This window comes from Falco punctatus (genome assembly GCF_963210335.1).
Source record: "Falco punctatus genome assembly, chromosome: 2".
In the NCBI taxonomy this organism is placed as follows: Eukaryota; Metazoa; Chordata; class Aves; order Falconiformes; family Falconidae; genus Falco; species Falco punctatus.
Window position 1 is genome coordinate 44812053 of NC_137581.1, and position 13800 is coordinate 44825852.

Sequence of the window (13800 nt, forward strand, 5' to 3'; positions counted from 1 at the left end):
GTTATAAAATTTCTTACATAATTTTAAGCTCCATGTTTAATTCCATTATCTCAACTTCTCATATTGAATACTGTGTTGTTTGGTTGGTTAGGAGACAAAAGAAAAAAAAAAAAAAAAAAGAGAATTCTCTTAAACAGTGCTTTATAAAGAGAGGTGTACTGTATTGTCATATGAACATTAAAGCTGCTACATCTCTTCTGGTAAGATAGAGACATGGTATGGGACAATCTTTCCAAATTTTCCCTGTAGCTTCCACTGTGGTGTATTCTCTGTGGTTTCTGGTTATTTCGTGCTCCACCATGTATCTGTAAAATCGGTGATACCTAATTTGTTTCCTGTGCCTGGGTTTCATATGCTACAAAAGAAGTTCTGCACATGAAAGATCTTTATGTGTTTCAAAGTTTCAAAGCCAGAAGAAATGTTTCAGAAATGATTGGGATTTGTGCATGGGACTGAGAAGCATTCTGCAGGCAGGTTAGCAACGGAACATGTTCAGCTGGGCATGGATTTGATGTCATACCTACTAGGCAGCCAAAAACATCTGGGATGTCTTCTTTACAGATATTATCATAGCAATCTTTCACACTTTTTTTGACAGGTTTTAGGTATAACAAAAATTTTCAAGAAATTCTGGTTTTTCCCGGTTGTTTTTAATTCAGCAAAGTTATTCATTCCCCATGGAGTTGTTAAATAAATTATAACAGAGTAATTCTCCAAACAAATAAGCATTCAGATGTTTTTTCTTTATTCAGACAGCATTCCTCCTTTCCCATCTTCAGCACTTTCAATTCATGCTTTCCTGCGTTGCAAAGGCATTCGTGTTGATAAGTTTTGTTTTAATTTCAAGGCCATGCAACTTGGCTTTTCCAATACCAGTATCACTTGGATCCAGGATATATTTAACCAGCCTGAAGAATGGAAAAGATTTAGAATCAGATTGGAATTGGGAAACATTGGAAATGGTTCTTTTCAACACCTCTGTTATTTTGTTAGTTTGGTTTGAAATGCCTGGGTTTGCACCTGGGCATCGTGGACGTATCCATGGTCATGGTGATTTCTGGATCGTATATTTTCTGGATCAAAGGTTGATGGCTCACAAGCATTAAGAGGCTTCATATGGACTCAGTTCTACATATCACATTTCAGATGAGTAAATTATTGGGTTTTTAATGAGTAATAGTTTTTTTGAAAATGGGGAATTTATCAGATTATTAACCATAGTTGTGCCACTGGGTATCAATCTAACAGCTGAAAAACCTAAGCACTGTATTGTAGTGATTGCTTACTTAATGTCTGGGCTTGTTTGTGTGGTTTTTGTTTTTTAAACTAAGAGAATGAATTAATTTGAGTGACTGCAAAGCTTGGTAAATACCAGTTATCAATTCTCTTTCTAATGACAACTGATGACATGATTTTTACAAATGGTTGAGCACTTGGCAAATGTTAACCATAGAAATCAAATGAGCTGAAAGAAACTCCAGTCTGCCCGATTGTCGCTCCTGAGCTGACAGGTGGGAGAAAGGAGGAGGTTGTGATGCTGTCCCAGAAGCCCAGGGGCACACTGCAAAATGACTGCTGAAGTGTCTTGAAAGAGGAGCAGATTTCTGAAGAGCAAGCATCACCTATATGTTGCTTCAAAAGTTGCCCTTTCTAGCACAGCTGCACCCAAAACGGGCTGATCAAATCCTCTGCGGAGCAGCTAGTGCCAGAGTTCATTTGAGCCTCAGCAGTGGAAGTAAAATTGAATTTCCGTGAAGGACGGAGGAGCTGGAGCCAGGCTGCCTACTCCAGCAGCTGCTGGGAGAGCGGGAAGGCAGAGCTACCATTACAGCTGCCCCAAGCAGGTGGCCCAAATGCCAGCATCTGTCACTGCCCTGGACACCATCACCTGCCTGGGTACCATCAGCATGGCCAGGGTGCTTTGCTACCCCGGCTGTCTGTTGCTGCAAACAGCTGCCTGCCTTGACAGTGCCTAAGCAGCAGGGAAAATCCCCCAGTGTGTGGAAAAGCCTGTAAACCCCAGAATAAGAATTGAGAAATGGGTGGTGACAGCCTGTTGAGATCATATCACTCAGCCTTGCCTTCCCTTACCTTACCTATCTTTTTTTTCCCCCTCAATTAGTCTAATGTGTCTCCTTTAGTTTTGTAAAAAGTGACTCAAGAAGTTGAAAGTACCAAACTTCAGTAGCTTCAACCCATATGTGCTGTGCGCCTCAGGCTAGACAGCACATATTGGTAGCCAGACTGAGAAGAACATTTACCACATTACCTCTTAAAAACTCACTTTATTTTTCTTGTTGAGCTGGCTCACATCCAATGTGACACTCCAGTGTGAGCCATGCAGTGACAGCAACAGCCTCCATGGAAACACACCGGATCATGAGGCCAGTCGTGGGGTAGAGCGAAAAGGCAGCTCCATCCTTTTCCTTAGTCTGCTACTTTTTTTTCCCTGAACAATCTTCCTTTTCATTTTTAAAGCATTATTAGGAGCACCCCTCCTATGCCACCGTGACTTTGGTATGTCTCTTGCAGCAATGCGAAGTTACGCTGAACCTGGAAAACCTGGGGCTGATTGCAAGGCAACACCGTTTCACAGCCCCAGCACTGGGGACCTCCACTCCTCTGTTTTATTTGCTGGAGCCAGGAGGGGAACCTGCTGCTGCAACCAAGACACAAATAAATGCCGGATGCGTTGGGTGGAGGTTTGAAAATGCACTGCAGAGCGAGGGTTTCTTGCAGAGAGTGTCCTGCTGGCAGCCTCGGCGCTGCTGTGATGAAGGTCCTGCAGGCTGGATGTCTCTTTTCAGCAAAAAGGAGGAAGCAAAGGGAAATGAGATCTTAGAAATTTCCTTGACGTCTTTCAGAATTTTACATATCCCCACTTCACGCAGGAACAGGTTTATTGGGAAAAGGGTGGGTGAAGGGCAGATGTTAAGCAGGTTGCTTTCCCAGTAGAGTAACTGGGGAGACTTTGATGGTCAGGATGCCCTGAGCAGGAAATCCTCATCATCACGGCTATCACCATGCCTGCCCCTCCATCATACAGAAAACTCACTCCCCCGTCTAACAGCAGCATGCAAAATTGCCTAATGCCATTACGATATAATTTTCCCTTAGTATTTCTCTGAAATTTTCCTCTCTTTTTTTTTTCAGACTGCCTTGTAGTAAATCCCTCAGCCTGATTATCTGTTCAATGCAGAAAGTGAACCAGGTAGTTGCTTGGTGTTGTTCCAAGTGTTTGAGTGTTTCAGACGACAGGCAAAATCCAGCAAAATTTGCGAGCCTACAGGCTAGCTGCTACTGTGCTTAACTTCCAGACACCTGGCTTTGCATCCATAGATGACAAGACTGAGTTTCGCTGAAGATCGCTTGTACACTCCCAGTACTGAATTAATACCGTACAGTGTGGAATACCTATTCTGTATATGTCATGGGGAGAATCGGGTGCCTGGGATTCACCATAGTCACAGTACTGAGCAGGGAGCTTCTTAAACTAACCAAGAAGAATGGCTGGAACCTGTTATATAGTCGAATTGCCCCCGTCTCAGCACCTAAGGAGCCTAAGTGTGGGTTGCAAGGCAGTAGCGTTCTGGGGTTGAGAGTCACAACTCTTTTGAGCTGAGCACCTTTTCCAGGGGCTGAATCAGCTCACTTTCTTTTTAATTTAAATGGTGTGTCAGCACCCTGACAATAATATATATGACATGTAATGCAATATGTAATAAGCACATTTTAATGCATAATGCTTTAATATACATGTTATGAATAATAATAATAATACACAGCAGGCACCTATGTGATATATCTCCTACCTCTCTCATTTCCCAGCACCACTCCTTATATTAGCTGTGCTTGCCTGAGGTACTGGGATATTTCTGACTAAATATGGACTGTAGGCATTTACATCAGGATCAACCACCCTTGCACCTTCTCTCATGGAGAAAGATGTTCATCTTTAGGGTCTGACTCATCTTATCCTAAAATAGGTTTCTACATTATCCTGCCATTGCCAGACATCTTTGTCATGCCAAATGCTTCGGTGGGCATCAGGAGCACACTTGGCTTCAGCATGGACTCCAGCTCTTTTGACACTGATTTGGTCATTCCTCATGTCTTTGCTGTCCCAAGTGCTTTGGGTGTTTGTGGGCAACACCAGATCACCTAGGCTAATTCTGGTCTGAAATCTTTTAGGTATAACAACAAATCTTTATAAATGTGGCCACTGTTTCCTTAGTTAAATTTCCTCACAAGGCTCTTTGTCGCTGATGTCTCAGACACAGAGGAAAACTAATTGCACAGCAAGCCATCATAAGCGAAGCCAATCACCTGGCTTCCTAAGTGATACTCTCTGATTTAGTGAAATTAACTTCTCTGAGATCACCAAGAGCTCTAGAACTCCAGTTAACATCCTTAATATCTATTTTCAGTGTGTGAGACCAGGTCTTGAGATGCTGTCAATTTGAACTTCTACATTGAGTTAGTGTCCTGGATGTGTTTATCAAGCTGGTGATGTAGCCGATGAACTCTGTGTATCTTCCAAGTATCTTTCACATCACTTTTCATATTTTCTCCTCCTCATCTAGCTCTCATTCCAAGAAAGCCTGATCATTCCAACATCTTTATAGTGTAATACATTAAAAAGAAACTTTGTTGGCTACCTTTAAAGTACTTTATATTACTTAAAATCACTTACACTACCACAGCTATACTGCTAAGAATGCCATCTAATTTACATAAAGTCACCCAGAGGTTAATTAGTATATGGAGGTAAATTTCCAAAAGAGTGCACCAGGAAAAAAGCAGCAAAAAGCAATTCTTTCCTCTAATTGGTTTTGTACACACACCTCTCATTCTGTGTTTTACAAACGTACTCAGTAATTTCTGTCTTGGTTTCCTGGGAAGATTGCATGTCAGGTAGAAAGGAAGTCTGTCACTGTGTCTGTCTGAGTGCTTACTTGCTGACCTTTTGTTGTGGGATAGACTATTTGGAAACATTGCCATCACATGCCATCACAATTGCATGGCAAGTACTGTAACGCTACACTAGCATGCATCCTCTACAGTGGAACAACAACAACAACAAATTCCCAGTTATTTTTCTATTTAAATAACTGCTGGTAAACGTTGAGAAACACATCACATTAGAATGACATAAAATATTACACATCCCCAGCTCTGTCCACATTGTGGAACAGAGGGAAGGTGCTCACCTGGGAAGCCCATGTGACAGAGGAAAAGCAGGGCATTTAATGTTAGTAGGGAGGGGCAAAAGTGATTATTTTTTCTATTTTCAAAGGAACGCTCTGAGGGACCATCAGAAACTATCCCCAGGTGACCATGGAAGATGGCAGTTTCGGAGCCTTGCTGGATTCACCTCTGACTCTGGACACCCAGAACTGTGTATTGGCTCCATATCCATCTCTGGATCCTGAGGCTTCAGTGGAAGTGGTTATGCTTTTCTAGAAGAGCTTTAATGGATGCAGTCCAGATTAATTCAAAGACCCTACTTTTCTTAGCAATAATAGCATATGCTTCTATTACCAAACACTAGTGGGTTTTTTGAGAGTTTTTAGCGTTAGCTCTTGCTCCAACTAGACTTCTGCCTCAGCCTGAATCTTGATAACCTAGAAATACTCTCCAATGTTGAGTTTGGCTTTTCAAATATGAGTTAAAAGCTATGTTTTCTTAGAGGCTTCAAAGCTAATCTAACCCAAAAATGTATCTTTCTCCCAAGCAAGTAGGAGAAAACCCTGCAGCATGGTTGAACAGCATCAGCAAACTATGAAGGCTTCAGCTTTATTTCTGTCATCTCCACCAAGCTGGTTAGACACCTGACAAAGCAATCCCGATGGTGGAGCCAAGGATCTACCCAATTGCATGCTAGAAACAGAACACCTCGTGCCCCTGGATGCAGTGCCAAAACCACGGGCACACCATGCTCTACGGCCTCCATTGCCTTCCTGATCACTCCTCTCTCTGCAGTAGCAAGGGGGTGGCTCCACCACTGCTCTGTTGAAGGATGAAATGGCTTTTCAGCCTAAATGTTGTTTGTGGTGAACATGTCTACAAAGGCTGCCTGGAAAGCAGACCTGATACTAACGTTTCCATGCTGAGGGGATATACATTGGTACAGCCTCTCCCTGCTCACATGAAAGTAGATGTAACATTCAGCAGTGGTAGTAGGGTAATCATAGCCCTTCCGTTTTCCTTGGTCATGAATAAATCTATCCTTGACGAGTAACATCCCTGTGTTCATTCAAAAGATGTAATATAGTAAGAATACTAATAATCAACATTGAACTTATTTATTCTATTTATGCATCCATTGTTTCTTATTGTTCTTGGTGCCTAAGAAAGTGTTCTTTCTCTTCCTTTAAACAGCTCTTGTCCATTGTTGTTTACAATCTTCTTATTGTTGCTGAAGGTCCTATTCCCTCTCCGTCTTCGTTTAGCCAAGCTAAATGCATTTCTTTATTTTAATCTTTCTTGAAAAGTCATTCCCTTAATTAGAATCTATGGTTGTGGAGTTCCACCAGGTATCTGCAGGCTAAACACCACTAAGGCTATTTTCTTGCTACTTGTGCTCACAGACAGGACATTTGTTAGTGTTGTTGATGGCATGAGTTCTTTGGGGTTTTTTAAAGACTGTTTATCTAGGTAAGAGGCAAAAGGCAGAATTCATTAAATCAGATTTTCAGAGGATCAAAGTCTACAAAACATAGAAAACAATGGTTTTCTTGGTTCAGATTGTAAACTGAAACATGTAAAGACAAACCTAAAAGCCAGGGGCTTGAAGAATGAGCACATCAAAATCTCTCTCTAAAACACAGAGATTTTAAGATTATGCCTGTGAAAGAAGGCTGTCAAATGTTGATCTGCTCTCTCTCCTACCACTTCCTAATGAGCATCAAAAAATGTGGAAACAATTCTTGATTCCTCACCTATGGAATACATTTTGATAGAGATACAATTCAGTGGGAAGAACAGTAATGCCCCCGTACCCCTGCCAAAGCCTACCTTGTCCTTTCTCACTTTTGTGTCTGGTTTTGCTCACTAATCAGCCTGCATGCAAGTTTTTAGGAAGGATTTAACTTTTCTATCATGCAACGGAAGAAGAATCAAAAAACCTTTACACAGACATCACAACAACATTTTGAAGTAAGTTTTGACGGGCTTCTCAGTGTGTCATTTCTTTTCTGTGTACTTCTTAGGGATATAATTTTTTTACACATGTAGTTGCCCTCCACAGCACCACACATACTAGTCTAGACTATAAATGTAGTAAAAACCTACCTGAGGGATGTATCTTTTACCCTGCACATAGATTTGCTGTTGTTTGAACATTTCTTAGGCTGGGATATGTCCCATTTGATTCAGTTCTACCTCAACTAATTATTTAAGTGCCCATGAGCTAAAACAAAAGTTGCATTGTTTGGACATACAAGTTAGTAGTATTCCATCAAGGTGTGCTCGGAGTGTGTTTCTATCTATCTCCTCTGCCCACCATATCATAATACAGGTTACTGGGATCAGCTGTGTAGTGTGGCTTCCTCTAAAGCGCTCAGGTTGAATCCTGTTCTGTCACTCTGCTACATCATCCAGTCACTTTTCCTGGGTCCCACATCTTAATTTGCTGCCCATTTCCAGTCTAAGAATTAACCTTTTTAAAGGCATTTGTCCTTCATTTGGGAGATGAGTCGCAATAGATGGGACTTCCTAGGCCATAGCTGAATTTTTCACATTAGTCCTAGACTTGATAAGGCCTTACCCCTGGTGACAATTGCCAATATAGCACCAGAAGACCACACTAATAATTTAGCTACGTAGCTAATCGCACGCTAGCATTTGAACCTATGGACTTGAGAACAAATACCTGTTGGGCCATACCATTACTGTGACTTTGGGGTTGCTTGTCTCTCTATATGAGCTTCACAGCATTTTGTGCCACCTGGCACCTATACCTCCTATACCTCCACTGAGAGCAATCATTGTACCATGTCTGCATTGTCCATTTCATAGAATGGTTTGGATTGGAAGGGACCTTTCAGCATCATCTAGTTCAACCCCCCTGCCATGGACAGGACACCTTCCACCAGACCAGGTGGCTCAGAGCCCCATCCAGCCTGGCCTTGAGCATTGCCAGGGATGGAGCAGCCACAGCTTCTCTGGGCAGCCTGTGCCAGTGCCACCCTCAAAGTGAATAATTTCTTCCTAATATCTAATCTAAACCTACCCTCTTTTAGTTTAAAACCATTCACCCTTGTCCTGTCACTAGATGTCCATGTAAAAAGTCCCTCTCTAGCCTTCTTGTAGGCCCCTTTGAGGCCCTGGAATGCTGCTGTAAGGTGTCCCCAGAGCCTTCTCCAGGCTGAACAACCCCAACTCTCTCAGCCTGCCTTCTCAGGAGAGCTGCTCCAGCCCTCTGATCATCTTCATGGCCCTCCCCTGGACTCACTCCAACAGGTCTATGTCCTTATCTTGGGGGCCCCAGAGCTGAACACAGTGCCCCAGGTGGGCTCTCACGAGGGTGGAGCAGATGGAGAGAATCACCTCCTTCGACCTGCTGGCCACACTTCTGATGCAGCCCAGCATATGATTGGCTTTCTGGGCTGCTGATGCACACTACTAGGTCACACTGAGCTTCTCATCAACCAACACCCCCAGGTCCTTCTCCCCAGGGCTGCTCCCAATCCATTCTCTGTCCAGCCTATATTTGTGCTTGGGATTGCCCCAACTCAGGTGCAGCACCTTGCACTTGACCTTGTTGGACTTCATTAGGTTCACATGGGCCCATGTCTCAAGCATGTCAAGGTGCCAAACATTCTGAAGTTCAGCCATCTTGGGACTGTAAATGGGGAGATACATTCCTCCTGTGTAAACAGGAGACAAACTAGCTTTCAGGTAGTACAGAAAAAGAGAAATGAATGCTTTTCCCCTTAAAAGAGTAAAAAGCATCTGTAGAAGGAAGACCATCATTTAAAAGCATGAAAAATATTTACATTTGGCAGAGAACAAAGTATTTTTAAATGATGCAACACAAAACAGTTGCTGACATCCCTACTGAAATGTGACACTGGTTCCAGGGTGTTCAGGCACTCCTGCTGGGACACATAATCTGCATTTAAATTACAAGATTCAGCCATATGTCTGACTGGGAAAGGAAAAGGTTGGAGTGATAGATACCACCCTGTACTTCTGCTGTTGGTCTTTCATCCTGCTCATCCACTCTCATGCACCATGGTCTGTTCCAGGATAAACTCTCTTCCTGTTAAATAATATCCAAATGTCTCCAGGGCCTGTTTCAGAACTGAGCAGTCTCTTCTTTTCTCAGAAACTATTTATCAAATCTTTGGTGGGAGCAAGCTTTTGACTAATATTCTCCTCTGATTATTTAACTTGTCAATTTAACCCATGCAACTTTTATTTGAGATTTAGACCATGACATATGATTGGGGATTCGTACTGTGCAATTTAGGAAGAGGTATATCTTCCTCATTTAGAAAAAGTGTACACTCTACCCCCACACTTTTGTGTGTGTTTTGTGTTTTAAAATGAAAGAGCAATATTTCCCTATAAGCCAAGTAATTTTTAATTAATTCTTTTCCCCCAGCTGGTGTTGGTTAGCCTTTGCCATTAACTTTCAGTGGGAAAAACATAATTTTTTTGCACCGAGTCAAAACAGCATCTCCTTTGTTGCTGCTGGATGTATTCCATAATGGCTTGGCTTTTACTTCTTTTAAACTGTGAGAAATTACTTTTATAATATTTCCAGTAATTTGGCTGCACATCCTGAACAAAAATAGAATTAATTGGTGAGAAAAATCTCATTTTTAGTATTATGAAGAAGTGAAAATGAAACAGTGTAAGAACAAAGATTCCTGAAGTACAGAGCTTTCTCCCACATTTTCAGTGTGTTCCTGTTTCTGGAGGTTTTTGGGGTTTTTTTGACTTGCCATTGCACATGGCTTCGTTTTAAGAAATTCAGTGTAATGACAGCTTAGTGACTTGATAATGGTACCTGTGAGTGGTAAAGGCATGATCTGGGTTTAGAAAACTGGTTGCTGTGCTCTTTAGATCAGAAATACTCTTAGAATTTATAGTCTTCATTGCAACCCTTGGAGGTAGCTGGGGAGGACACTCTGCACAGCACCAGCACATTGCCATCCTTGTAAACGCCACTTGGAAAGAGATAGGGACATTTTTCAGCTACACATGCAAGGAGCTGAGCTGATAGCTGATGCTCTTCAAAGGGAGAATCTGCTCATGAGGACTTCAAAGGATGATGCCAATGTGGTGCTTTCCTGGGGAATTTTCTGAAAAAGACAGTTCTGTACGTGAGCGAGACAAAGGTCAGAAGAATCCTTGCTTTGGTCTATTTTCCATCTGCCCAAGCCATTTGCTGTGGTTTTCCCTCCCTGCTTTTGAGGCCCTGCTGTTGGACTTCCGAGTGGTGAGGAACACCACTGTCACTAGGGGTGGCAGGGGGCACTCCCCGTGGCCCTGGGCTGCTGCCTCCCTTATGCTGTCTCCAGTTGCCAAGGCAGAGCTTTGAGCTCAGCTCTCACTTGCAGATCTCTGGGCTTTTATCACCAATTTGGAAAAAAAAAAAAAAAGCAAAAAAAAAAAAAAGCGGAAGGACCATTAGTTTAGGCCAAACGTGAACTGATAAAAAGGGATGTAGTTGTGAACTGCTCCCAGGATTATCACTGGCCTCTAGTAAGAACAAAGAAATACAAGAATTAGTGTAATGTCTCTGAAGGTACTTATTTTCATATATTTTTAATTGTTGTTTTATTTCACAGCTGTTTTAATTAAAAGTAAGCACTGGCATTAATCACATGGTATATGCTTCCTTTTGGTAGCTTTGAAAAAACTTTCTTTCTTGAAAGATCCTGATAGTGAGGTTGATAAATCATCTAAATGAGCATGCATGAAAACTTGTAAAATCTAATTTGGCACATATTTTTCCACACATGGCATATATCCTAAGTAAGTGTTTTATAAGAGAGACCAGAGAATTTTATGGACTGTGGTTTGGTATGTAGTATAAATACACAAAATTCTATATATATGCCATACACAAAATCTGTTTAAAGGAAGAGGGCATGACAAACCTCTAGGAGCCACAAAGTCTACCTGGTACCTATTATGCATCTTAACAACAATTGCCTAATGGATGTGCTGATGCCAAAAGAACCCTTTGGGTCTATTCTGAGAAGAATACCTACATAAACTTCCATGAAATATGTCACCCCTTTCACTCATTCATACTAAGGAAATACCAACAAAACACTGTGTCTAAATAGCTTTAAAGTTCTGATATAAATCAACAATAGCCAGGAAATTAAAAAAAGCCAAAGCCTGACACTCCCTCTTCAGTACATTACACTCTGTTTTTGCAAAGTGAGTTAGAAGCCTTGGGTATCCCACCTCATTTTCAGTTCTTGATTTATGTCAGACCCTATGGGAAAAATACCAGCAATAACTGAAGCTTCCACCTCAGCCCTTGCACAGCAAGGGTTCAGATGAAGTCACATGCACTTTACATAAAATATCAGTAACTTTTTGTCCTGAGACACCGTTACCCAGCAGCTGAGACTGAGTCCCTGCTCTACCCAGCAGTACTCTGTGGCACCCCAAGCTGCCCAGCCAGTGCTGGTACAGATGCAATGCCCTGCAGAAGGGAGGGGTGCCTGTATACACGCCAGAGGAGCAGCTCCCCAAAGCCTGTAGGACATCTTCCATGCTGGCTTCAGTTCAGATCCTTGAGTACAGCACTGCCTGTGTTGCTGCTGCCAAGCCCATTGGCTCCCTGTGGCTCCTAGAACTGGGCTATGGTCAGGGTGGTACGGCACCACAGCCCCCTCTGTGCAGCCGTGCTGCTGGAAGAAGAACCTGCTGCCCAGTTTTCAAGTTTCATGGTATATTTCAGTATATACATATTGGCATGTGTAATGCCAATACACACTTAGTCTCAGTCTTTCCCCTGCTGCAATCCAGAAAGTTAAATTGTTCTAAGACCCACTGGGGTTTTCTTTGTTTTAGATTAAGACAAGTTGACACGTTTAGCCTGGAGAAAAGGAGGGTCAGGGGAGACCTTATCACTCCCTGAACTACCTGAACGGAGGTTTTAGCGAGGTGGGTGTTGGTCTCTTCTCCCAAGTAACAAGTGATGGGACAAGGGGAGATGGCCTTAAGTTGTGCCGGGGGAGGTTTAGGTTGGATATTAGAAAAAAAATCTTCACAGAAAGGGTGGTCAGGCTTTGGTACAGGCTGCCCAGGGAAGTGGCTGAGTCCCCATCACTGGAAATGTTTAGAAGACATGTAGATGTCACACATAGGAACACGGTTTAGTGATGGACTTGGCAGTCCTTGGTTAATGGTTGGACGTGATGATCTTAAAGGTGTTTTCCAACCTAAACGATTCTATAATTCTATTAAAATATTCAATTCCAGTGCAGGGTTAGTGGATACAGGAGGATTAGATGAAGGCTTTTTTACACACCCTTCTCCCCCCTCCCCATTCCAGTGATCCCTGCTTGGCATCAAGCCCCAGCATCTGCTTTGGACCCATAGAAAAGGAAGAAGGCATCTTCCCCAAAGCCTTCCGAGCACCTCTAACCCCAGCAGCCTTGTCCTACGGCAGCAGCTTCTTGCTGTCCCAGGGTCCTACCCTTGTCATCTCTGGGCTCTGGGGATTCCTCCCAGCTGGAGGCTGAGCTGTCATCACCTCTGCAACTGCTGGAACGTCCCAGAAAACAGTGGGGTGATCCAGGCCCTGAGGACTCAGGGTGAAACAGGGCCTGAATGAAAGCCCTGGCTCCTTCTACTGCTTTATAATTCTAGTTACAGCCTTGATTCATAGTGAAACAATTTGGTGAAGAGGGAAAAAAAATAATAACAAAAAAGACTTCCCTGTAAGAATATTTCTTTTTATTGTCAACTTTCACACAGACAGAGGAAGAAACTCCCTAGGCAATTAGAGCTTCTAACATTACAGGCACAAGGTTTGTTTTGAGAAAACAAACACATGTCAGCATTTTAAAGTTATTTTTTTCAACCTTTAGACACGTTGGCAAGACATTGATTCAGTGGGGTTTTTTTACATGAAGGCATATAGACAGGAAAGCACGGTACCAGCTTGGAGCACAATATGCTGCTGGTCTGTTAATAATAAAGAACAACAATGCAAAGGAGCCATAAACCAGACGAAGCAAAAGGAGGAGAGGCATCCACAGAGGTGGGTGTGTGGCATCTCACCAATTATCGGAGATTTCCCTGGTACTAATATCTAAAGTCATTAGTGTAAAAACAGCATTGGCTAGGGGCATATGCATGGCTGTGAGCAGCTGAGGGTTTTTGATTTGGTTTTTTTTTCCCCAAGTTCTGCTTTTCACAGCAGCAGTGGTGTAAAAATAGTCAGTTTATAGGGAACTGGATAATCACAGTATAGTAATGGCTCCACTCCTGCACCTTGCACCTCTGTCTATTAAATGTTAGCCCCGAATTTTCATAGCAAAACTTGACAAATATAAGAACATTTAAAAAGAAATCTAATCATTTGAAGCTTTTATCTTAAAATTCTGCCCTCATTTATGCAAAGTAGCCCCTCTGACTTAAATCTGTTTCTTACGGTAAGGTGGGTTGCAACTGTAGCCATCGGTGGCAAACATGACATAATTCTTATTAAAATAAAAATTTCAAAGTTACTATACATATCACAACAATATGCAAGACCCAGCACATGTAATATTATTTTCAGCCAGCTTGGTGAACTTGTGTTGAATAGGTAAAACATGA

General features: G+C 42.3%; 1 long non-coding RNA gene across 2 annotated transcripts in view; it reads left to right on the top strand.

The window, feature by feature from the left end:
• Positions 1 to 13800, top strand: part of LOC308058528 — a 51601-nt gene that overhangs the window by 6884 nt on the left and 30917 nt on the right. The window contains exon 2 of one of the 2 annotated variants that reach the window (XR_013925858.1): positions 12046 to 12138. The exons of the other annotated variant lie outside the window; for it this stretch is intronic. This is a non-coding gene — a long non-coding RNA (uncharacterized lncRNA). The remainder of the gene's footprint in view (positions 1 to 12045; positions 12139 to 13800) is intronic. 2 annotated transcript variants of the gene reach the window in all.